Below are 27,747 nucleotides of genomic sequence, written 5' to 3' on the forward strand. Positions count from 1 at the left end.
TTTTTTCATATACTCTTGGCTATTTGTGTTTCTCCTTTTGAATAGTGTCTGTTTAATTCATTTGCCCATTTATTAATTGGGTTATTGGATTTTTTGGTGTGAGGTCTTTGAGTTCATTATATATTCTAGATATAATCCTCTGGCAGAAGAGTAACTAGCACAGATTTTCTCCCATTCTGTGTGTTCTCTCTTCACCTTCCCAATCATTTCCTTTGCTGTACAGAAGCCTTTTTAATTTGATGCCATCCCACTAGGATACTCTTCACATTCTTTCCTAGTTTTAGGGGTCCCGTTGAGAAAGTCCTTCTCTGTGCCTGGAGTGTAGACTCTACATTTTCCTCGAGGAGATGCATAGTTTCCGGTCTAATTTCTAGGTATTTGATCCATTTTGAGTTGATTTGGGGGAAGGGTAAAGAAAGGGTCTAGTTCTCTTCTTCTACATAGGATAACAAGTTTTCCTAGCACTATTTGTTTAAAAGGTTATCTTTTCTCCAATGAACATTTTTGGCACTTTTGTGAAGGATCAGATAACTGTAGATGTGTGAGTTTGTCTCTGTGTCTTCTATTCTGCTCCACTGATCTATGTATCTCTTTATAACAGGACCATACAGTTCTTCTTAGTATAGCTCTGTAGTATTACTTGAAGTCAGGTACTATGATGCCTCCAGCATTGCTCTTTTGCCTTAGAATTGCTTTAATTATTCCAGGTTTTTTATTCTTGCAAATGGATTTTAGGACTTTTTTTTCTCGTTTGTATGAAAAAAGCCATTGGTATTTTGATGGAGATTTCACTGAATTTTGGTAGTAGGGCCATTTTAACAACATTTATTATGCCTATCCATGAACATGGAAAGTCTTTCCATCTTCTGATGTCTTCTTCAATTTCTTTCTTCAATGTTCTACAGTTTTCATTGTAAAGGTCTTTCACCTCCTTTGTCAATTTATTTCTAGGTATGTATGTATGTAATTTTTGGCTATTGTGAATGGAATCATATTTCTCAGCAGATTCACTGCTGGTATACAGAAAAACTATTGGTTTCTGTGTGTTGATTTGGCAACCTGCTACTTTGCCGAATTTGTTTATTAGCTCTAGCATCTTTTGGTAGAGCTTTTTGGATCTTACAGGTAAAGAATCATATCATCTGCAACCAGTGATAATTTGATATCTTCCTTTCCTATTTTCATCCTTTTCATTTCCTTCTCTTGCCTAATTGCTCTGGCTAGATTTCTAGGACTATATTAAATATAGTGGTGACAGTGTCTTGTCACAAATTTTAAAGGAATGCTTTCAGTCTTTCCCATTTACTATGAGATTGGTTTGGGGTTTTTCATATGTAAACTTTATATGTTGAGGCAGGTTCCTTCTATCCCTAGCTTCTTCAATGTATTTATCATGAATGGATCTGAATTTTGTAAAAGCTCTTCTTTGCATTTATTGAGCTAACAAGTGATTTTGTCCTTATTTTTATCTATGTGGGGATGAATTACATTTATTGATTTACATATATTAAACTATCCTTGCATCTGAGAAATAAAAACAACTTGGTTATGGTGTGCAATCTTCTTAATCTGTTGTTGAACACAATTTGCTAATATTTTATTAAGAATTCTTGCATCTATGTTCATTAGGACATTGGTCTGTAGTTTTTTGTTGTTTTTTTCTTGATGTGTCCTTATCTAGTTTGGTGTAAGTGTGATACTGGCTTCATAGAATGAATTTGGAGGTTTTATTTCTCTTTCTACTCCATGGAATAATTTGAGGAGTTATTCTTTAAAGGTTTCATAGGATTCAGTTGAGAATTCATCTGGTCCTGGGATTTTCTTTGTTTGAAGACATTTTATTACAGCTTGTACCTTATTACAAGTTATTGATTGATCTGTTTAGGTTTTCTATGTCTCCTTGATTCAGTTTTGGCACATTTTATTTGTTTAGAAATGTATCCCTTTCTCCTAGGATTTCCAATTTCTTAGAGTATATGATCTGCTGGATCTGAGATATCTGTGGTGATTTCTCCTTTTTCCTCTCTAATTTTATTAATTTCGTTTTTTTGTTTGTTTGGTTGTTTTTTCTTTTTTCTTTTCCTTTTGTTTAGTTTGGCTAAGAGCTTATCAATTTTGTTTAACTTTTCAAGGAACAAAATCTGTTTCGGGGGAGCTGAGGTTATGGCTCAGCAGTAGAGCACTCGCCTTGCACGTGTAGGGCCCTGGATTCAATCCTCAGCACCACATAAAAATAAATAAATAAATAGTTATTTTTTTAAAAATCTCTGTTTCACCAATCCTTTGTACTGTTCTTTTCATTCTCAAGTTTATTGATTTGGCTCTGATTTTAATTATTTCCTTTCTTCTACTGGTTTAGGAATTGGTGTGTTTTTCTTGTTCAGGGACTTGAGATACATCATTAAGCTATTTATTTGGAATGTTTCTGATTTTCTCAGATACATACTCACAGCTATAAACTTTCCTCTTAGAACCGCCTTCATCAGGTCCCAGAGGTTCTGATATGTTGTATCACTAGTCTTATGTGAGTCTAAGAATTTTTTAATTTCTTTCTTGATTTCTTCTATCAAAAATTCATCATTCAAACGAGCATTGTTCAATCTCCATGTGTTTATGTAGTTTCTGTAGGTTTTGTCATACTAATTTCTGATTTCATTCCATTATGATCTGATAAGATGCAAGGAATTAACAATTGCTTAACTTTAAATACCTCATTGACTCAAGATGTAAATTAGACATTTTGAGGTTTCCCATTAATAAAAGACAACAATTGGAACTAAAATACCCAAGAACGATTACCCATGCTGTTGCAAAACAGTGGGCTAATAATTATATAAATAAAGTAACAGTGTTAGAAGCATGTGTAGAGTTTCCCTCCCTGTAACTTGGTTAAATTTATAACTCACATACTGAGCAGCTGCTCAGTTCCTGGCTAGGAATCTTCCTCAAAGAGATATAGGGCCTTTATAATTCTCCAGTCAAAAAAGTAACAAGTGATTAAATTGGTCTAACAAATGCAAAACATCAAAACATCCAGTTGAAATGCTATATAACCAGAAAAACATGCATAAAGGAAAAGAAAGAAACAAAGTCCATTTCTCTCACTAATATAGGGCAATGCATTAATCTAAGACAAAACTAAAAATAAAGAAAATACAATGTCTCAGCATCATGCTAACTTCAAAGTCCCCAATCTCCAATTAATCCAGTACACTGGGTTTCGGTGACTCAAAAAAGGTAATAACTGTTTTCAAATTAATAGTAATCTCTCCTGTGGTAACAACTTTCTGGTCACATACACAGCTCTCATTGGATTAGACTAATCTTTTTATGTAAAGAAGAATATCCATCACATCTAGATTTCCATGTGACAGATATCAGCTGCCCACCTTCTTGTTGCTTGCTGGCTTCCAAAGTTCCTGCTCATCCTAATTGAAATTTTCTCACTGTGTCCCAGACCCACTGCCAAGACCTGGAGTCCTTAGATAAAAGCCTCCAAAAAACTTTGCAACCCACCTTCCAATCCCTGAAGCCTACTCATGCTGTGTTGATGATGGGTCTTAGCCAACTTGAAAAGCCCTTCCAAATGGATGATGAGTTGTTACTGGTGGCCAGAATAGAGGCCTGAATTTGGGTTCTGACTGACTGGATTTGGTCATCTACCTACATCAGCTATAAGAGAAAACCCTATAAAAAGGAATAATGAATTTAATGACAGTTTGACCAAATCTGGAAAGACAGTTAATGTGCCTTCACTCATCTCACAGAAGCATTACAATTTATAGGTACAAAAAGCCAGGATATAGACACATATCCATTCAGTGAGACTGTGGGAGCCAAGAGATACAAGACAACCTCAGTGCTCTAACTTTGGCTGCACCCTCCTAGGGTAACAGAGAATCAGAAGCTGCTTTGGCTAAAAGCAGGGATCCTTCCCTTGGGCATGCAGATATCCAATATGTAACTAAAGCAAGAGAAAAACTTGGCACCTCTGCTTTCACTTCCTCTCTGTCTCCTTCATCGTCTTGAATTTGGGGTTAGGTCCCTTCTCTGCTCTGCAAGTAGTCATTTTAATCACTCGGAATATTCATCTAAACACTGATAATTCCAGATTTATTATCCCTTACTAACTCCATTTTGCCCCTTTCTAAATCTATTTGCCTCTTTAACTTTGTTTCCTCTGAGTCACTTCCTTCTACATTTACCTCAGATTTCAGGAAAAACAGGCCTAGTTTACAAGAATTTCTGTGACAAGGGACAGAGACTATCCCTCAAGCACCAGTGAGACTCCCAGAACAAATCACCCTGTGCTGAGACTGCCCCACTAAGCAGGAACAATTACCCCATGATAAAACTGAGTCTGTCCCTCTAAGCAGGAGTAATCATTTCATGACAAAAATGAAACCACCTCCTCAAGTGATTATGACCTTTCCAGAGCTTCACAGAAGCAATTCTGAGATAATGAACAACCAAACCACGGCCTGACCAGGATGACTTATTCTTTCAGCTACGCAAACCCATCAGCTGCACATGCCTCCAACCCTATTCTTGTAACAATTTTCTACCAAATCTCAAAATTTCCTTCAGCCCCTTAAAGACTGGTTTGGTCTCTGTATTCCTACATGTATTCTTCTCAGCATGGTCATAGTAATTAAAGTTCTTTTCCTTCCCTTTACCACTTCTAATACTCTGACTGGCATAGTGTGACAGAGGACAGTGATCTGTCCAGACTTAGGAATCTGGTAACACTGGTGCCAGGTCAGTGCTTTGGCGGCACTTGGGGTTTCCATTCTCAGCACAAGATAACTGCCTGTAGGAAGCTGGGATGGGGGAAATACTCTAAAGAACAAGTTAGCAAGAAATAGTTGGGGGCTGAGGAAAAAAACAATTTGGAGCTCCTTTGAAATTTTCTAATCTTAAATGGGCCTGTCACATCTTTCCTGAGGTTCTACTTACATATACCGCTCTCTCCTCCCCTCTTGTCACATTCTAAACAGTGAAGTCACACTTTCACATTTTTTAAAAGTTTAGACCTTTTCCTTCGCTATATCCTGCTATACCTATAATAATAACAATAATCTGCATTAAAAACATCATTTTTTCTACATTTTACTTTCTACCATATTGTGCACTCTTTTCTAACCAGAATGCAAATTTCAGGTATCATACAAAGAAAATAACACATAGGTTAAAAAAAAGTACCCAGGTAGATCTTAAGTTCTTAGCTACACTCAAAGACAAGAACTGAAAGGAGGAAATGTTTGAGGCTCAGAGTTTCAGAGGTCTCAGACCACAGCTGGCCAACTCCATTGCTCTGGGCTAGAGATGAGGCAGAACATCACAACAGAAGGGTAAGGAGAGGAAAGCCGCTGCAGATGCAAATATTGCAATCAGTAAGCAGACAGAGCTCAGCTCACCAGAAACAAAATATACATCCCAAAGCCATACCCCCAGTGACCTACCTCATCCCACCACACTAAACCTGCCTATAGTTACCACCCAGTTAACCCACTTAAGAGGACTAATGCATTGACTATATTAAGGTTTTTATAACCTGATCATTTCACTTCTAAACTTTCTTGCATTGTCTAACACATGAGCTTTGGGGGGACCTCATATCTAAACCATAACACCAGTTAAACCTATGTACTAGTTGCAATAAAGGAGGGCCATCTCGGGCCAAGAGCTCAGGGCCTCACCTTTTTCCTCCCTAGGGATGATTCTAGTTTAGGGAGAGTTGAATTCTGCCTCAGAGCCATTGGGTTCCTGCTTAAGCACCAACTTAAATTATTGGTTGAGGTTAAAATCAAGAGATTGTGGGTCTGAGGATGTGGCTCAAGCAGTAACATGCTCACCTGGCATGTACGGGGTGCTGGGTTCAATCTTCAGCACCACATAAAATAAAATAAAGATGTTGTGTCTGCCGAACACTGAAAAATAAATATTAAAAAATTCTCTCTCCTTCCTCTCTCTCTCTCTCTCTCTCTCTCTCTCAAAAAAAAAAAAAATCAAGAGATTGTAATCCTGACAAGGAGTTAGGGGCCTCAAGTCACTGTCAGGTGGCTCCTTCAACTTGTAAATAGAAAGGAAGAGAAATACAAAATGTAAATTTAAATTCCAAAATTTATCCCTTGCATTTGGTTTTCATTTCCATGTTGTCTTTCATTTGACAGATCCACCCTAAAGCAGCCAGGATTGACTACGTACTTCAAGGCCGCTGGTAAGTAGTTTTGAAGTCAATCCACTCAGGTGCTCTAGGACCTCATATGATTGCAACTGTCATCTGGAGAAATATTTTGAACAAGTTGGAAGAGACTTGATCATGGAAGATATATACACTCAGTAAGAAGCTCGAGGCCTTTTAATCAGGAGATGCTCATGATATCAGTTATGGAGAATGCTAGGCAAGTGTGGAAATGAGGACCAAGTAGGGAGCTAGTATCAAAAATCTGGGCAGAATACAACAGACACTAGTATGGCAATATGTAAATCAATGGATGTGTAACTGATGTGATTCTGCAATCTGTATACAGGGTAAAAATGGGAGTTCATAACCCACTTGAATCAAAGTGTGAAATATGATATATCAAGAACTATGTAATGTTTTGAACAACCAACAATAAAAATTTAAAAAAAAAATCTGGGCAGACATGATAGGACAAGGGGCATGGGTCTGGGTGGTGGCAGGAAGGACATCAAATTCAAGGGCTCAAAGAGATAAACTTTTATTTGAACAAAGAATAATGAATAAGATGCTCTTGGATGGTGAGCCTCTCCACCCTCTCTGGGTTTTTGTTATGCATTAATGTTGCTCTTAGGTTTTCTTAAATGCTGTTTTAGGAAAGCAAAATTCTTTCCCCTTTCCCTCTAAATTCTCCTGCTGAGTTCCTGGAAATTAAACCGAGGAGAAGGTGTATTCAGTGCAGTTCAGTGGTAGAGCACAGGTTTGCATGCTGGAGGTTCAAAAAAGAAAAAAAAAACTGATAACAGTTAAGAAAAGAAAAAGTTTACTTCATGTGCGGTCACATAGGAATTTTGCATACACATAGGAATTACGCTAAAGGAATATAGTTTGGGTCTCTGGCAGCAAGTTTGGGGAAGATGAAGGAGGAAATGTATGGTAAGGTAAGGACTGTCTTGGGAAGTCACTGTTAGAAATGGAAACTTCCTTTATAAATGTAAATATGCTGAGTATTTTTCATATAGTTTTGACTATTTGTATTTCTTCTTCTGTGAAGTGTGTTCAGTTCTTTAGCCCATTTCTTGATTAGGTTATTTGTTTTTATTGTGTTTTTTTTTGAAGGGAGGGGTGTTAAGTTTTTTTAGTTCTTTATATATCCTGAAGATTAATGCTTTGATGTGCAGGGGGCAAAGATTTTCTCCCATTCTGTAGGCCCTCTGCTCATTTCTTGACTGTTTTCTTTGCTGTGAAGAAGCTTTTTAGTTTGATACTAGTTCATCTATAATAATCAGAGAAATACAAATTAAAACTACACTGAAATTTCATCTCACTCTAGTCAGAATGGCAAATATTAAGAATACAAGTAATAATAAATATTGACAAGGATATGGGAGAAAAGGTACACTCATATATTGCTGATGGGACTGCAAATTCGTGCAACAACTCTGGAAAGCAGTATGGAGATTCCTCAGAACACTTCGAATGGAACCACCATTTGACCAGCTATCCTTCTCCTCAGCCTATACCCAAAGGACTTAATCAGCACACTACAGTGATGCAGTCACATTCATGTTTATAGCAATTTACAATAGCTAAGTTATGGAACCAGCCTAAGTGCGCTTCAACAGATGAATGGATAAAGAAACTGTGCTATATATATGCAATGGAATATTACTCAGCCATAAAGAAGAATAGAAACTATGGCATTTGCCAGTAAGTGGATGGAACTAGAGACTTCGATGCTAAGTGAAATAAACCAATCCCAAAAAACCAAAGGCCAAATGTTCTCTCTGATATGTGAATGATAACACACAATGGGGGGGTGGTGGTGAGATAGAAGTTCATTGGNACACAATAAGGGGGGGGGGGGGTAGAAGTTCATTGGATTAGACAAAGGGAAATAAAGGGAAGGGAGAGGAGATGGGAATAGAAAGAAAAGACAGTAGAATGAATCAGACATAACGTTCCTATGTTCATATATGAATACAAGACCAGTATAACTCCACATCATGTATAACCACATGAATGGAAAGTTATACTCCATATATATATAATATGTCAAAATATACTCTATTGTCAAATGTAACTAAAAAGAATAAATAAAGATTAAAAATTAAAAAAAAAAATAAAATAAATGTAAATATGCTTTAGAAAAGTTTAAATTTATACTATATTTGTAGAATAATCAGAGAAAGGTAAAGAGCTTTCAATTGTCTTAAACTTCAAATATCATCAGAGGTTCAAGGAGTTTCAAAAAAGGTAACCTCCACTCAGGACTAGTAGGGTTCTTGGCTTACACGATGGCAAAGAATTTCAGCATGTGCCAGTCAGAGACACAGACAAAGGAAGCATGGCACATTCAAGAAACGATGTGGGCTTTCTCAAAAGTGAGAAGCTTATGGAATAAAGCAAGGAACACACATTCAAAGGAGAATGTAGGCCATCTCCAGAGAGAGAAGCAGCAATCTCTGGCTATAACAGGGGTCCATTCATACAGGGACAGTTTCTAGGGGAGAGATTAGAGGTGGAGCAGTTACACAACTTTGCACCAATTCCCTTATCTTTGCACATTGCCCTAATGTTATTTTGTGTAAGCAAGGACATGGGTCAAGAGCACAGGCCAAGTGCACAGTCTGGATAGCTCATGAGTGGCAAGAGTTCATGGGCAATTTCTGCACCTCAAAGGCTCATGGGTATCTCCTGCATTCCAAAAGTTCATGGGTGCTTCTCTTTTGAGACTCAATCTAGTTTTCTTTTTCTGTATCCCCTAAATTCCTATCTCACACAAAACCCAAATATCAAGGAGAAATATTTTGAGGTAGAATTCTCTGGAACCTTTCAATACAGACCCATGTTTGATAGATCTGTTTTCAGATCTGCACTGGTGGATTAAATTGTCACACACAATGTTAACATTTTCACACTTTGGCAATTGTGGTGATTTAAAACCCATATGGAAGCTCTTTGTCAGTGACTTTCCAACCCTCCACCTTCTCTCCAATAATGATCATAACTGCTCCCTTCAGTCAAGCATTGTCCCAACTTTTCATTGTAAATAACTCAACTTCCTATCACTCCTATTTTTCCAGTTTCCTCCTTCCAGTAAGACATTCTAATTGCACCTCTCTTACTCTCAATAGTTTTAGACATTTGGACACAGCTAGATTTTCACATGGTCTAGAGTTCATCAGATACATCCTAGGGAAGCTCAGACGGCCTTTAGTCCCGAGTCTAGGAAGGGTAAGTTTGGGAGTAACTTTTGTGTTTAAGGTGCTCGAAATCCAAAAATCCTTGATTTGCCTAAAAGCAGAGCTTCCACAAAGAACTCAGTTGCCATAAATCCCTCCCCTCAGGAGTAATCAGGGAAGAGTAACTCTTACCAGACATTTTCACAAAACTATCACGTCTCACATCCACTGTCCTAAGGATCCACTCATCTTACAGTCGTAATAGGGGCCAGTTGCATGCTGCTCTGCCACTGCAATTTATTTTTAAAGTGGTGTGTTTTTTTTCCCTTCCTCTTTTTTTCTCTGTCCCTCCCTAACCACAAAGGAAGTAAGATTAACCTTCTTCCTATCCAAAGCTGAGATTCTGTATGCTGGCTCACAGACCACCAGGAATGAAGGAATCCAGTCTTAGGGTTTGGCACTGGAGGTTCTAAGAAATAGCTAGCTCTCAAGGCTACAAATGAATTTTGACTCCTGATGGGGCAAAGCTGGAGGGTAGCCTTTGTGTATCTCTTGTTCCTCCTGGCAGTTAGAATCACAGCCTCTGAAATAGAAGTCTACTGTGTATTCTTTGCTAGCAAAAGGGATTTTTTTTTCCTTTTTCTCAAAACTTTTTCCATATTATTGGATCAGCATCAGGGACAAGGCCAGAGCTTTCGGTATCAAAATGATTTGTTTTCCTATAAGTGCCCTTCTCCCAGCACCCCTTCATTATTAAGATGATAAATAGGCCCCAAATTCTAAACAGTACTGTGGGACACCACCCAAAAATTATTTGAGCCAGGAAGATTTTGGTTTAGCATTGCAAACTATTTTGTGGCTCCTCCCACTCAATGAATTGTGCAATGCATGTGACCTCTGTCTTTGCTTGGCTAGGGAGACTGGAAACTGGACAGCCCACCTCCTACCTCATTTGACAAAAGAACATTCCATGGAAAATCTTTGATGCTTCCCCGTAAATAAAGAGAACTCGGGCTCTTGCTCTCTCTTTCCAGTGGGGAAGCTTGATCCCTAAGATCAGAGAGCCGTCCTATCCCCATCTTCTAAAATTACTTCCTGTGTCCTGTGGTTTCTTTGCTTTCTTAGCTTTATTTCGCAGCCAGCCCATAATGCAGCAGAGGAAACCCAAATTCCACCTCCTGCACAGGACATGGGCTACACGCTACTTTGAGTCTCACTTTTTTTTTTTTTATCTATGGCTAAGTTTTCTTCCTAATCATATTAAAGTAGATAGTTAGGCAGACACGTGCAAGGAGTTGGAGGAGCAAGCATAGGGCTCACTACATCTTAAGTGACAGAACTTTACATTGGGTGACAGAGAACCCTATTCATAAACCATTTCCTTCACAGCCAGATGCCACCTCCTTAAAACTAAAAAGAACTGGATGGAACCATATTAAGGGACTTTCCAACTGGTGAGAATGTGCAGAACACTGAGGCTGTATCCTTTGGATGTCCCTGATTCACTGTGATATTATTCATATTGTGATTTTGACCTCCCCATGGCTTTCCCTTAAGTACTAATAGGAAAATTTCTGACATGGCAGAGTTGATGGAAGCCCACTGAGTCAAGGCAGGAAATGACTGTAACCATCCCAAAGAAAAAATTCATGGGTTGGAGGATTCATGGGAGTGGCAGCCTATAAAAACCCACAGTGCAAAAGAAACAAGGCCAAACCCCCTTCTCCGGCACGGCCCACTCTACATCCTCTGAAGTATACTTTCATTTCATTAAATAAGCCCTTTGTACTTGCTTATTCTTGCTGTATATCCTGACTGGAATCTTTCTTTCAGGAAGACAAGAATTGAGGAATCCACAACATAGAACCAAACTGGTTTTTGTTAGTTAAATTCACGTGCCTATAGACACTCAAGAGGGGAAGCAAATGTTCTTCCTGCACTACAGACAAAAAAGGTCAAGGAATGAGTCTGTGAGCTAAGTCTGAAACTGTAAAGATTAGGCAGGACCAGCTAGAGGCATGGAACTTGCAAAGTTAAAAATTATCAATTTCCTTTTATCCACAAAGTACACAACAAATTACTTATAATAATATTATTCTACATTTATAAAAAGAAGTCTACAAAAAAGATTGCCCAAAGCAGCTCATATAATGTTTTGCATCTTTCTACTTTCATCAGTAACATATAGGGAAAGAAAATAAGGGAAAGTATATTCTGTTCACTATCTAGATACATTCAGTAGATACTTAATACGTGAAATGGTAATGTGACAGAGAAATTAAATTTTTAACATTACTTGATTTCAATTCAACTTCTATGTATGTCTGGGGCTACCATATTGGTGATGCAGGTGATGATTTTAAACTGTATTTCCCATTATCAGTTTATTTATAAATAAAGCAATTTTGTAAAGCCATAAAAGATACATACATTTGGCATATCTTATAACAAATTCTTTTCTAGGTTTCAAAAGAGTACAATGTTATGATAGTATAATCTTTCTTTCAAAAATAAGAAAGTGCTAAAAAAAATAAAACTAGGGAAGTGAGAAATTTCTGTTAGGTCAGTCCTCAAGAAAATGAGATCAAACATATCATGACAGAAAAGATTAAGAAAAACAGACATTAAGTTAATTATCCATCAAACACAGGAAGACTTATGAAGAATTGCTTATCTTCCTCTAATACAATGCTGGGGCTGTACTGATTACAAGGGGGAAAGCATACACCAAGTACTCACTATAATAACCTATGAGAACCTTTACTTAATTAGCATAGTAAAAAATCACATCCTGGTGCAGAAACCTAAGGTGATAATGATATAAGCATCTCATGAAGACCCATGATGAAGGCAAGCTCAGGTGCAACTAAGACTCCACACCTACATGTAATGACACAAAGAAGACAAAGTCCCTGCATGCCCTAGAGATGCTATAAAAGCTGTGCACTTCTCTTAGGGAATCTGCCTGGGAATTCTGTCCTCACCTGCTGCTTCCCTGGTTTCAGAGAATAAAAATAAAACTCTATTGTTACGGCAATATAGTGTTCCTGCTTGATTCTTATTCTGCAGGCTCAGTAACAAAAGTACCATATGCTTCAGTTTAGGAAAAACAAACTTATAAAAAATGGAAGTGTGGCAAAGTCTAAAAGAAAATGCTTCTATTTTTGTAAAACTGTCCATTATTAGCTAAACTCAATCTTCTTCCTCAAGCAAAATAAATGTGGTAAATCCCCCAAAATTTAACAAGATCTATGAACAGAATTCATATAGCTTACAAAAAAGAATTATCATTCATGAAGTTAGTTTCATACATTTGTGTTCAAAATCTCCAATAGCACTGGGAAGCCAATGAAAACAGGAACTACTTCAATAACAATGTAAACCCATATAAACCCTTCCAGAAATCCTCCAGGGCTTTCCTATAAAGCAACCAAATATCCCTAGCCATGTATGTGGATATTTGGAGTACTACTTCAACAATTTAGCATTAAAATGTCCTACAAGCCCAGCTCATAGAAAAGGAATTTTCACCTTCTCTTGCTCTTTGCCCTCAGCTATCTCCTAACAAGTAAATAAAAGAACCATATTTACAAAAGCATCAGCTTTAGACTTTACTGAGAAACTGAAATTTCAAAAAATCATATCAGCATTTTAAAACTGAAGGTTCTAGCAGATGTTAGTTATCATAAAAGTATTCGTATTATATTGTCCACTATTTTTCAATCCTTCAGATATCTTCATACTTTATCCTTAATGATTCATATAGAGAGAAACATGAAATCATGATAATCCACAGTTATTATAATCACTAGCAAAAAGTCACTAGCAATCCTGTTAAGGAGTACACTTTTAAAACTCCTCTGGGGATGTTCAATTCTGGTAGGGTTACTGAATCTAGATTTGGAAGCACATCCCCCAGAAAAACTAAAGATGAATGTTTGGGAGAAAGAAAGGCTTTATTCAGTGGCCAAAGAATGGAGAAGAAGCAGCTTTGCTCACAAGTCACCTTTTTAGTTCCAGAGCAGATTGACTGACATCCAGGGAAGCCATGCCCATCTCATGAGCTGTGTGGGGGTCATAGGCAAAACAAGTGAAAAGACCAGAGCCAGGCCCACCCAAAAAGAGGGGCAAAGTGAGTTCAGTACACTTTGTGCGCTCAGTGCTCATAGTTCACACACACACACAGCCCGTGACTGGCTTGCCACATCTCCATATTCTCATCACTCAAGGCTAAGGGGCGTGCACGGTTCCTATCTGGAAGCTCCTGACATGGGGACTATAATGTCTCTATATCATGGTTATGGGAGAAACACTTCTCAAATGATCAACATGTCTATATACAGGGCTGAGGAGAATCTGACCCAATGGTTAAGGTGACAAAGAAGAGACACAACATGAAGACACACCAAGCAGTTTCATTTCATTCTGTCACCTATTGAACATCTGCAGGCCCAAGTATAGAGTCAATGTTTTCAGCAAAAGTGTCCTTTAGGTGCTTGAAGAGTAACCTAGGCAACAATTATCATAGTAAACCACACCTCAAAAGTGTTATCTATCACAAAGCTGTTAGTTAGTAATTCATAATGGGCAGTGGAATGCAAACCAACAATATAGCAGAGTCATGGGGTTTATTTAAATTGCCTTTAAAACGAATGAATAAGGGCTAGGGTTGTAGCTCAGTGGTAGAGCACTTGCTTAGCATGTGTGAAGCACTGGGTTCGATTCTCATCACCACATATAAATAAATGAATGAAATAAAGGTCCATCAACAGCTAAAAAAAATTTTTAAAAAAATGAATAATTGAGTGATATATAGGAAAACAACAGATGTACTAACCCTGAAAATAAATGGGTGGGAACAAAGGGAGCCAATTAAAAAATATGTCAAGAAGGAAAGATGGATGGGGCTAACCCCTGAGATTATTATAAAGTTAGGATTTATGGCCATAAGTTTCTAAATATACACCAAAAGGGAAATTTATGTAGTATTGTAGGTGCACTAAGATGAAGTTTGCTTGGTCATTGTCCATAGTACCCACATTAACATAGGACTGACTTATAATTAGAGCCCACCTGAATGGGATGGTTGCCAAGACAGTTCCAGAAAAGACCAACTAGGGTCCTTTTATTCACATGAATGAAATTAACTCCTTCCCTTTGTCCTAGGAGCCAGTCTGACACTGTGGTCAGTGCAGTATCTCCCTTCTCAAAGTAGAAGGCTAACTTGTTTTTATTTCTGTCATCACAAATTTAAGTTCTGTGTCACTTCCAGCATGAACACCCTACCCACCTCAATTCCTACTACCTCACATTCATTTAATAACAGAGTGGAGACACAGCTCCGTTCCTGGTGGAACACAAAACCTAGGTAGCAGGAGTGTCTACAGTTTCTAGAGGAAACAAATCAAGTAAATAGAAAAAGGAGAAAGGAGATGAGAAAAGACTGACGCAGTAAATGATGCAAAGTCCATAAAATGAAAGAGATATTGGGAAATGCTTGCAGTTGGAATTTCGTTTTCAGAGGCAGTAAGAAAGTGAGGTTACAGAGATCAGCAAAGGTTGTCAAGAGCAGCATGCCTGCCCAGGAGCTAAGTCTTGACATTGGCCCTCTTGGAAGGGTCCCTACCTTCTCCTCACATCCTGATCCTTCCAGCAGAGGATCTTTGGGAAATTAATGACTCAAATAAATTGATGACTTATTACCAAAGAAGATAAAAGTGTGTTTTTGTAGGGCATTCATGCCCTCTACTCACAGTTTAGCATAATCTTTGCTGTTTTTGTCTTTCTCATTGGAAACACAACAACAGTAAAAAAAAAGTATGGTAAACAGTAAAATTCACCCTCTTTAAGTGTAGTTTTCCAACTTTTGAAAATAGTCTTGTGAGTGAGACCATCAGGATCATTGCCATCACCTCTCAAAGAAAAACCACTTCCCTGCTAAAGTACAACACAGTGACCACAGATAAAAAGTATGTACTGTGTACTTCAAAAAGTTAAAATTTTAAATGTTTTCAACAAAAAATTATAAATGTTAGAGGAAACGAACATGTTTAACCTGATCTAAACATTACACAATGTGTACATGTATTGAAATCTCATCTTGTAGCCCATTAATATGTATAACGTTTATGTTTTGATCTATTAAAAATAAACTTACTTGAAATTTTAAAAATGTTTAAAAATGTACTAAAAAAAGAAAGAAAAACAAACAAACAAAAAAGAAGGTGAAGGAAAAAGAAAAAACCTCTTTCTACCATAGTCTGTGATAATGACTGGTCTCCTTTCTGTCCCTTTTTCAACTTAACATAAGTCCTCTCTTTAAATAGATGCCAATGAGCACAAAATTCCATGACTATTCTATTTTCCTTTTATTTTCCCACAAAATGTGCAAGAATCTTTCCCAAATTAATCTGTAACAGAAAACCAAAACTTCAGAAAATACATAGTCCAATTATAATTAAAAGGACTGAAACCAAGCACAGTTTATATGTGGGTTGCATCTCAAATTTTCTTAATCTCATCTGTAACTTGGCCAGCAGTTCTCCAGAGGACACTGAGGTGCTCCTTTCCTGAACTGCTCATAATCTAGGGATTTTGCTGCCTAATCCAGGGATGGAGTTTGAGTTTCTTATATCTTTTAAGTTTACTGGGCATGTGACTTGTAAGAAAGCTACCTAGTTAAATCTTCCAAATCTACTTCTCACCTGTAAAATCAATTTAGAATATCCTGTGCTTGCACCACATGGCAGGCACTGGAGGGACAGGAATGAACAACACAACATCCATGAGGTTGTCTCTGAAATCCATGAGGTTATTATGGAGTGTTAATATTATAGATGCAGGGAAGAGGTTAGGCTTCACCACTTAAAACCCTCCACGAATATGTGAGGTCAAACTGGCAGGAAAATTGGTTTTATTCTAAGTCAGCTTTGAAAGCAGATAGAAAAAAAACTTTTTGTTTTAAAATTTCCATCTTTAGAGGCTTTACGATGAAGAATGATTTTAAAAGAAAAAAAGCAGCAAAACGAGACAAAAAGTGGGAAATATGCATATGTAGATTCAGTTAGCTTGGGCTAGACCAGTCTAGAAAGGGGGCAATCTCCATTCTCATCTTCAGTTGCACTCCCCCAACTCCCCACACCCCGTGTGGGGCAGGCAGCACTTCAACTTTATTCTCACTATGAAAAAAAGGATGCAGAAAAACTTATAAGGAAGTTGTCCTTAATTTCAATGTCGTAAGGTTACTTATGAAAAATGTCCCCACTCCAATAAAATGGGAAAAAAATCAAGAGTACAGGTAGTCAGGAAAGAGTTGTCAAGTGAGGCTTTTGAGGAGTCACCTGAGGGTAGCCATCTGGAGTAGCAGTGCAAGTCCAAGTGCTAGTCTAAAGACCAGCCAAGGGGTTCGTCAGAGGGCCCAAAGAGTGACGGAAATCAAGAGGACAGGGGATAAGTTCAGAGGAAGGGCAGCTAAGGCAGAGCCCACAACTGACCACCTTAATGACTTCAGCTCTGACTCCAAATGAGACTGGGAGGCACCAGAAAGTTCTGAGTGATGTAATTACACTTATAAGGATCATAATAATTTAGGTTGGGGTGGGGATGAAGGAAGGAGACCATATAAAAGACTACTGTAATAATCTAAGAGGCAAGATGGCAACACTGTACTGAACCCCTCCTCTGTCACATATGAAAGCTCCTGAACATCTTATTTATATCTGTTGTCCTATAGTGCAGCACCAGACACAAAACACTCAAGAACTATAAAAATAGAAGTAGCACCAGGATTCCCAGCTACACCCCTGAGGATGCAGAGATGCAGAACTCTCTCTGTTCCCACAAGAAGGTGAGAGTGGAGGTAGAGAAGAATAGAACTCTAGCAGGAGGAGGATCCTCATTTCCACAGCAAGGTGGGCAGAGGCCCAGGAGAGCCACCACTCTTTCTCCTCTCCATCACAAGGCCAGCACTACCAAACCGGCACTATGGGAAGATGAACAGCAGGAGAGAGGGGTTATTTGAGAATTTTACAATCCAGAAGTCTAGGGACAAATAAGAAGAACAGGCAGATTTCTAGCTGAAACTCTAAGAATTTACTGGAAGCCACACAGCACTGGGTCTAATATGTTTCTAATGTACATCTACCACATTAAGGTCAATATCCTCTTTCCTACCAGTTTATAGTTCAATAATCATAATCACAGACACTTACATTGTGAACAGAAAATCATAAGTGAATAGTAGCACAACTTCTCAAAAATTCTGATGAGACCTGTAGTAAGAAATAGATTTTTTCCATCATAATCCAGTATACAAAATGTGTGTGAGAGTGTGTGTGTGCATGTGCTCTATAAAACCACAGAGGGCTCATAATTATTGAGACCCTCTAATCCATGAGCATATTGTCTCAAGCCAATGGTGTCTCGTTATATACAAAGGACCATACCATTGCTAGTAGGACTAACAATGAAAAAGACTGAAGTTGGGGGCCCTTCTAAACTTGACAGCAACTTACTCATACTGAGAGTAAAGGCTGAAATGCTGACCCCGCCCCAGCCTAGGGGAAGCCAGAGAAGCTAAGATTGAAGACTGACCCCTGCCCAGGCCTGTCTAGCATGGGTTATGTATATTGTGAGATAATTTTTTCTCACTTCTCTTTTAGAAGCCTTCCTCACCAACAGTTTTTGGCAAGCCATTCCAGGAGGAAATATCCTGCACTTGAGAAACATAACTCAAGCTGGCAGCATCTCTGAGAAGGAAGTGGCTCAAATGCTCATACCTAGCTGAACCTCTGGCAAGGTTCTCAGGGAAAACCGCCACAGCTGCTGGAGAAATTTAAACCCTGGGATTATCCCTTTCCTTCCTATCTCAGCCTTGACTACCTGAAATGCCAGGGTTTTTTGTTTGGTTGTTTTTGTACAAGGGATTGAATCCAGGGACACTTAACCACTGAGCCACATCCCCAGTCCTCCCTTTTTTGATAACTTTTAATTTTTTTTATTTATTCATTTTGCTTTTCACGTAGACCTGAGGACTGAACCCAATACGTCACACATGATAGGCAACCACTCTACCACTAAGCCACATCCCCAGCCCTTTTTATATTTTTGTTAAAAACAGGCACTCACTGAGTTGATTAGGGCCTCACTAAGTTGCTGAGGCTAGCTATGAACTTGCAATCTTTCTGCCTCAACCTCATGAACCACTGGTATTAGAGGCCTGTGCCACCACAACTCACCCTAAATTGCTTTATTGGTAAGGAAAATGAGATTATTGGCTGTGGTTTATAAGCCGTACTGGGTTGTCCCATAAGAGTGCACACTAAGGATTTTACCTCAATCATGTGTAGCTTTGTACCTAAATGGGACATTTCTCTATTCACCATTTGGGCTTGAGAGCTTTCTGAGACTTCAGGGAGCAGTTTGGGGCTTGGACAAAGCCATTTGCTTCTGGAGTACTTACTAGTTAGTAAGATGAAATTCAGATGAAAATGTCTCAATAATTATATTGGCCTCGACTTTAAACATGCAAATTTATGACTTATAAACTATTTCCTATATCAGATCAAAAGTCTCACATTTAAAACTAGTAAATGATAAATGTACGATTTAAAATTTTCTTGTATGCACCTATGTGGTTACATGATTATACATTCTTTTCATGGTACTAAATTTAGTTATAGATAAGTAAGACATAACTTAAAACCTGCTAAGTTATCACAGCTGTCTTTTGATTCGCATGACTTTAATAAATGTAAAACAAGTAATTTGAATTTGTTAATTATAAGGATATCTTTAAAATCTGGTAATTCTTTTTTTTTAGGGGGGGGGGGTGGGAAATACCAGGGATTGAACTCAGGTACACTCAACCACTGAGCCACATTCCCAGCCCTATTTTGTATTTTATTTAGAGAGAGAGTCTCACTGAGTTGCTGAGTGGGCCTCGATGTTGCTGAGGCTGGCTTTGAACTCTCAATCCTCCTGCCTCAAATTCCTGATCTGCTGGGATTACAGGCATGCACCACCACGCCCGGCTTAATTATTTCTTTTTAACCAATTGGGATAATTGTCTCTAGATATTTAAGATATAATGTTCAATGCTTTGTATGTCCTTGGGTAATCTAAAGAGAGCTGTTAAAATGAATTTATATGGTATTCTAATATGCAAGATGCTTGACTGACTTAAGATGTTCTGAAGAGCTGTTAAATGTATCTTATGCTATGTTTGATGTCAAAAGTCTAGTTTGCTTCAATAAAATATTATAGAACCTTTTTCACTAAAAGCATTATTACTTTTGATAGTAAATGTAGATCTACCTTTCTAATATGTCATCATCATTTTATTTCTTACAGATTTGTATTATTTTAAATATCTTTTATTTTCTCCATTTTTAATGACTTACATAGGACAAAAATGAGATTTTTTTAAGTTAAAATTTTACCTTAAAATATTTTTTTTGGTTTGACCTATGTCTCTCCTATCAAATCGCAGACTTAATGAGCATTAGATTTAAATAACTGCTATTTTTCAAAGCAATGTGAACTTGATGAAGACTTGTTTTATACCATTAAATCATGATTGTCTACGTATTATAGACATCACTAAGTTGTCTTGCTAACTTGCTAAGTACTCTAATTAATATTATCTTATATATTGTTTATAATTATGTTAGATAATATGAGCTCTGTGTCTGGTTAATAAGAAGCAATTCTATTCTATTCATCTCCCATCTCAAGACAGATCTAACGTTAAAGATTTTGATATAAGATATGATACTAACACTAAATAATTTAAAATTTCTTTTCAGTTGTAAAGTTTTCATTTTGAGGTTATACAAAGTACCTCTGAGTGTGTGTGTGTGTTCTTAATTTGTGTCATGACATTAACTCATGTAGGGTATGTTCAAAATTTTAACAGTACTGTAAAATGTACCTAAATTCTAAATGTGTTATGGAATGTGAGTTAAACTTTCTACCCAGATGGTGATTAACCTTGATTTCCATAAGAAGGACTCTAGCAGACAAGCACCATCTAGTGCAGATCTGACAGGACTATTTTTACAGACAAGTTGATTTCTTTGATTGGATGAAAGTGATAGAACTAATGGTATTGTATTTGTTAATTCAAATCTATTGTACAGACCCCATTTCTTTGCTCTTATTAATAGTGTGTGTGTGTGTGTGTGTGTGTGTTTCTGACCTAGAAGCTGATCTTTCCCAAAACCATTTGTTGCTTAAAATTGACTAAAAGGAGGTCTTCTGATGTTGACTCCAACTGTGTCATTAACTTACATGGGACTTCTTAGATGAAAGAACAGAACAAGGTCCCCATGTTGGCAAATAACCAGTAGTAACTTCAGAGGAAATCATTCAGAGGTGGGGAAATCCATGGAGTCATTTGTCAAACATCACTAAAAACATATAGCCAAGGACTTATGAAAAAGAGTTCTTACAAAGACTAATGCTAAGGCCCTTCCCATAAATACAACTATTAAACAGTTCAGAATTTGAGTCCTGAAGGAATAAGCAACTGTTTTGCCTAATGTTCAAGTTCTACACACTGACTCAAAACTAGACTGCCAGCCAGATGACATGGATCCCAAATCCCCACAAGAACTGAGGGGTGAACTACACAGGGGCATTTGAAAAAGTCTAAAATTGGGGTCTCCTCTAAAATTGAGAACAATTTCCTCATGCTGAGACTAAAAGCTGAGGGGCTGCCCCTACCCATGGCCTGGGGGACACCAAGGAAGTTGAGTGTGGAGACTGCCCCCTGCCCAGGACAGTCTAGCACAGACTGACTCAATCTGCATATTTATATCTCCTGCCTTTTTCTCATTTTGCCAGGTCTTCTCTTAATCTTTCCTCACCCTAGAGACTATGAAAGATGATCTGAAACAAACATTAAAAGCTTTTTGTGACTTCCTTCAAAACTGGCTTTGAATGAAACCTAATCCCCTACCAATTTGACTCTGAATATTTGTGGAACAGTGAGGGGTATACTCTGACCTCTTTAACAGGATGTTAATAGCACTGCCTGGTGATAAAATTATTGCTAATATGACTAACATAAATATGGATTTGAAATTCAACTGAACCCATTTACAACTGTGAATTTAATCAGCAGAGAGTAAAATTTTAACTAAAATAAAGGAAGAATATCCCAAATGTTCTGAATATTAAGGGCTATTCTGAGTTTACACAAAGCAAAAAAAAATAATATTATTAAATTTAAAAATAATGGGGATCAAAAATATTTCCTAAAACCTTTATTTTTAGAATAAGACTTGCTCCCAAGTGACAGTAAGTGGGGAAAACGTTGTAATTCACAGGGTACTTCAAACATCTCAAAGATAGGATCTCTGAATATCTTCCCAGTACATGCATTCATTTATTAGCCAGAATATAGTTTAATTAAACTACTAAGCTAATAAAATTTTCCTGGTTTCTTACAGAGCCTAATAAATACATCCTCATGTGTACTATTTTATATGAAAACAAAAAAACCTAAATCCTGCCAATGTCAACTATTTTCCATAAAAGGTGGAAACTAAATTGGCAACTACAGTTAGGTTCTCTTTAGTAATAATTATACTAATAGTATGAAACGGAAGGCAATACCAGCCTCAGGAGAGACGCATTTGCTCTGAGTGTAGCACAGGGATAGAGTGCAGCACAGGGATAGAGTGCTCACTCAGCATATCTGAGGTCCTGGATTCAATCCCCAGCACTAAGGAACGGCAAAAGTAACTTCAAGCAACACACTTAGTATCCAGTTTTCAATACTATTCTAAATTAATATAACCAGAATATATTCATCAATACCTTTAAAATATTAACAAAATTTCTCCTCCACTTGGAGTAACAACTAAGCTTGGGAAAATTTTATCTATCTCATATTCATTCTGCCTTCACACATTTGGAGACAGGCAAGGTTTTTACCTTCACTGAGCCACTCATAACACACTTCCAGAATGGTAATCAGTTGCACCTCCACATCATTTTCTGAAAAACAACTCTGAACTGTCAATTTGTATTTCATACTCACTTTCAAATGAAGATACCAGGTCTTCCAATGAACAAGGACTTAGACTCTTTTTTTCCCACCTTTAAGTGTCCAATACGCAACTAAAAGCAGGGATAAAAATCTTGGCCTCTGTTCCTCCAGTTTGCATCTGTGCCCTTTTCTTTGGATCAGTGACCTTGGATTCTGGGAACAAGACATTTAACTAATAAATGTCTTGCAATGAGTAGAACCTACACTCCCCCAGCAGGCAACAGCAACTTTCATACCTAAGACAAGGTAAGGATTGAACAACTGGACCAATCCTGAGATAATGATCAACCAGACCACAGTGTGAACAAGATGACGTGTATTTCTGGTCACCTTGTCTATATAATCTAGAAACTCATGTCAGTACCCAAGACAGGGCTGGAAACATTGGTCTTCTGTCTCTCCAGTATAGTTACATTAGTTAAACTTACTTTCCTGTTTTTCATCTTGCTATCTGTGCTATTTTCTAACAATAGTGCACACAATACCTACCCACTTTTCCTGCCACACAAATTTCCTCACTCAGCCTAATCACACACAGTTTGAGCTCCAGTTTCAGGATGTGTGTGCACAGAGGCAGAGCATTAACAGTCCTTGATATAAGCATTGAGAGGAATCTTGTGGACCTTCCAAACAGGCCCCAAGAAGGAGCCTCCTCTCAACAATAATGTCAGGCATCTGTGCTGTGCAATTCCTGAAGAGCTTTCCCCCAACACCCCTGCCTCCTTTCCAGGTTACCTCCTTTATGAGTCTCCCTGAGACAATCAGCAATCCCCAGGAAAAACAGTGCATCTTAAGAGATAAAGGAGTAGAAACTCTGAGGGAGGAAATGAGACAGTCTCACAAACCCCACACACCACCACCACCACCACCACCACCAAAAAAAAAACAACTCTAGGACAATTAACTCATAGCCTGTTAGCCATTAAAAGCATGATGTGTGTTTGTGTGTTCTTCCCTAACTACTTCTTCAGTCTTATGGACCACAAAAGCTAGATCCACGGCTGGGGTGTAGCACTTGCTAGATGCTGGGGTTCCATCCCCAGCATTGCAACAATTCCCAGATGCACTAAAGCCAGTATGCCTTCACCAACATATCTCCAAGCATAAACAACACAAAAGAATGAAAACTTTGGCCGCTGTTGGTTCAAAATTGAAACCTTAAGCCACAAAAAGCTAAAGGCAAAGAAACTCTCAGCACCTTTAACGTGTTACTCAGCATAACTTGTGCTCTCTTCTACCTGATCTGCGTATTCTCTTAACAGCTTCCAGGACTCACACGTACCACAAGGTTTATACAGGCTGTGGTCCAGATTGGAGGAACATAAATGCCCCTGGGCTCCAAACCTCCAGGCCCCACTGTTTGCACAGGAAAGGAATACCCTTTGAAACTGTCCCCAAAACCAGTGAAAATTCCTAAACTCCACAAAGCCCATCCTTGCAAACCCCTACACATGATAAAAACTGGTCCCTTTCCTTATTCCAAGAGCCAGCATAATAACTCTTATAGAGTTGCGTCTTCTTTCTTGCTTAAGGAGAGGTCCCAATACAGCCTCCACGTGAATCAGCAATCGCTCGATTCACTTTCCATTTTACAAGTCACAAGCATCAAGCCTACCTTAGTGGTGGCGCGCGGGGCTGGTAGCGTGCGGGGCTCTCCTTTCCTCCAGGGCTCTGGAGACGCTGTGTGTGCGGACCCTGGACACGGCCCGCAGCCGTGGCAGAGCCCTTCCCAAGACCACAAAGAGCCCACCACGCCCGCTCCTCTAGAGGGGGGCACTCACCGCGAGACTGAGGGTGAGGGAACCAGAGTGCCTTGCGGCCTTTCCCTGGCTGGGACACAATCACCACCACCCCAGCGCGGCCAGCCCTGCCCTGCGGAGAGCAAAGCAGAAGGAAGGAGGAGGGCGGGAAACCTTAAATGCCAAAATAAACACCAGGACTTGAGAACCCGGGTCACTGAGTGCACAGGCACAATCAAAAACTCCCGGTTTTTTACAGATAGAAAAAGTGAACAGAAGGTGCATGGATGGTTAACAAAGAGAGAAGCAGCATTAAGAGGGAGAAAAGAGGAGGGAGAGGGACAGACAGAGGACATGCGCACAAACCGCGCAGGTCCACTAAAAATTGATGTAGCGGTAAAGTTTCCAGGCATTTTACAGTGTGCACTGTCTTCACAGACATTTGTTTAATTCGGCTTCATACAAGCCTTAGATATGCTCATTTTCTAGATTAAAAATAAAAAGAATTTAAACTCCGGAGAGTCAGTAGCTATCCAAGATCTCAAGGCACCAATACTTATACTCATGTACACCTTAGGCAGATTTTGGGGGTTGGAGCAAACCTGAAACTGACACAAATCACCTAACTCCAAAACTAGAGGTCGTTGTATTAGAAATAACGAAGAACCACATACACATACACACACACACAAAAAAAAAAAAAAAATCAAACACATGCTTAGAAGAGAGTGAGTGGCAAGGCAAAAGTTTTTATTTGTGCCAGAAGGGAAAACAACAGACCCTGGGTAGCTAGTGTGTCTGCTTATATCCCAAGGCAGTACTGCCCTTTACCCTGATTGGAGGAGCTTGGGGTTGGTTGCAATCTATGTGATTGGCTAATTCGGCAAAGGGTTGGGTTATAATTAAAATTGCTATAATTGGATCCAATTAAGGCTGAACACTATATTCTGAAAAAGGGCCACCAGACTTTCTATGGAAACTCAAGGTGCGCTGAGTCCTAGAGTTATGTACAACTGTCAATCAGAGACATCTGAGACAACCCAGGTCCTGTCAAAGGAGAGAAAGTTCACGTTTGCCAGTTAAAGGGCTATTCGAATAAATATGGTTCCCAGCTGGAAGGCATTGCTTCCAGTAGGTGGTGCTGCCCCCAAGGGAATCTGTTGCTTCCCTTTTTCAGAAAATGATGAGATACTGAAAATTTCAAAACAGAAAGTCAATACATGGGTTCTTAACGCACAATAGGAAAAACAAAGACAGAAGGTTTTACATTAATCAATCCATCCAAGGTGCATTTTGGTCTCACGTTAACTGAAAGCCATCAACTTAGTTGTTTAAATAGTTTGGGGAGAGTTCAAACATCCCTCTTTCACATCAGCTTTGTCCCATCAATTGGCTCTGAAATCACAATGTTCTGCCAAGTATATTAGACTTGTGTCCACCTCTTGGTGAGAGGTGAGAAGACAGCCTTCCTTGAGGGACAATATGAGTTCTTTTTTTGGAAGGAGATGTCACCTCCTGATCCTCTTCATCTCCAGTATTTCTTCCATGAATGTGAATGTGTTAGAATTCTAAACCTTTAACTTAAGTCCAATAGTTTAAGAAATGATAGATCATGTAACACTTGGAGAAGACTGTTCTTGTCCTATTTTAAAAGGATTATAAAGGTAACAGGGAACCAAACTAAGAGTACTGAAAATCATTCATACTTTTCCTGATACATTACACAAGTTGTGTGTATTGTGTATATTTATTATTAATTGTTTGCTTGAGATGAACTGCCAAACATGCACATATTGGGATCACTATTACCAACTTCTTTCCTTTAATAATTTTAATTATCTGCATGTTAGATGAGGGAAGAGTGTATGATAGATAACTAAATGGTATTTAATCCCCAAATAATTTAATACAGGATTCAATGTGCATTTTATGATATCTGAAAATTGTTACAGAATTGGATAAGTCTTAATAACCTGATAAGATACAGCATTGTATCCAAAAGAAACATCAAATATATCCCTTCCCCTTGAAGAATTTGATCAGCTAATCATAACATAGGAATTGTAGCATATTATACCTATAATCACTAGATTGCACCACAAGATAGTAGTTGTTAAAGTGCTCAAATTTTCAATAGATGTTTTGTAGCAACCCAGTTAGAGAGGAAGTAGCACCATTATTGGACAGTTGTTAAGTGTCACCACCACCCCCACTCTATGAATTTGAGTTATTTTTATTTATGTCAACAATCTCATGGGATAGCTAATGAAGTTCATAAAGTTTAAGTCAACCGCTCAGGTCACATAGGCAGGAATGAATATGACCAAGAGTCAAACCTTGATTTCATTTTACCTATTGCAATGATTTGGATCTTAAATATCCTCCAAAAATTCTTGTGTTAAAGAATAATTGGTCCTCAACTGGTAGAGCTTGCCCCATTGTATGATATCAGTTCTGAATACCTAGGTTGGTTCTATACCTTTGCTACTCTGAATAGCACTGCAGTAAGCATAAGAACACAGAGGTCTCTTTAATATGCTGATTTCACTACCTTCATGTATGAACCTAATGAGATTGGTGGCTCACACAGTAGTTCTATTTTTTTTTTTCCAGAGAACCCTCACATAAAGTAAAGTATTGAAAGTGCAAGCTATTTCTGGGCATGGAGGTACACACTTGTAATTCCAGTGGCTGGCAGGGGGCAGGGGATGATGGGGGTGTTGGGGGAGGGTGAGGCAAGAGGATCACAAGTTCAAAGCCAGCCTCAGCAACTTAGCAAAGGCCTAAGCAGCTTTGCAAGACTATGTCTCAAAAAAAAAAAAAAAAAAAAAAAAAGGGCTGGGGATGTAGTTCAGTGGTTAAGCACCAATAAGTTTCAATCCCTGGTACCAAAAAAATAAATAAATAAATAAGGTGTGAGCTATTGAGGCAGTTTTCTGTCTAGCTTAAAGCCCACCCTTCTCAAATGTATATTTATGATTTTTAAGTTTTTATTAGTACATGTGCATATTTGCAGAGGTTTTTCTTTGTTACTCGTACCCTCAATATCTTGGGTATTAATTAAGGACACATTATTACTTTCAGAATTACCATAGTTACTTTCATCTGCCATCCTGTGTGTACTTTACTTAGTACTAGATTTAGAAACAAATAGAGAAAATTCATAGTATTAGGAGGAAAACACTGAATAATAATGAAAGATATTTATCCAATTTATGAAAGTGATTATACTCTCTCATGCCCCTTTTTCTAGCTTCTTCAAAGCATAAGCACACCTTTAATCTCTAGTATCATTTCCAAAATCTTTCATCATCTCATAACCACTACTCTGTGCCACTTCTCTGTGCCAGAAAAATTACCTGTTCACCCATATATTATCTCATTTATTACTCTCAAAACACCTCAAGATAGGGCTGTGTTGTAGCTCAGTGGTGGAGCACTTGCCTCACATGTGTGAGGCGCTGGGTTCCATCCTCAGCATCGCATAAAAATAAATAAATAAAATGAAGGTATTGTATCCGCCTACAACATATATATATATATATATATATATATATATATATATATATATATATATATATATAT

General features: G+C 38.2%; 1 protein-coding gene and 1 pseudogene across 1 annotated transcript in view; one reads left to right on the forward strand and one right to left on the reverse strand.

Moving 5' to 3' along the window:
* The window catches only part of LOC107141306 (broad substrate specificity ATP-binding cassette transporter ABCG2-like), a 65,340-nt gene extending 40,862 nt beyond the window's left edge, over window positions 1-24,478 (reverse strand). The window contains 2 exon segments of the mRNA XM_015484538.2: window positions 22,415-22,576; window positions 24,039-24,478. The gene's annotated coding sequence lies outside the window, so the exon portion shown is untranslated.
* Window positions 1-27,747, forward strand: part of LOC107141308 — a 303,686-nt pseudogene that overhangs the window by 262,082 nt on the left and 13,857 nt on the right.

The sequence above is a fragment of the Marmota marmota genome, unplaced genomic scaffold (genome assembly GCF_001458135.2).
Source record: "Marmota marmota marmota unplaced genomic scaffold, marMar, whole genome shotgun sequence".
Lineage (NCBI taxonomy): Eukaryota > Metazoa > Chordata > Mammalia > Rodentia > Sciuridae > Marmota > Marmota marmota.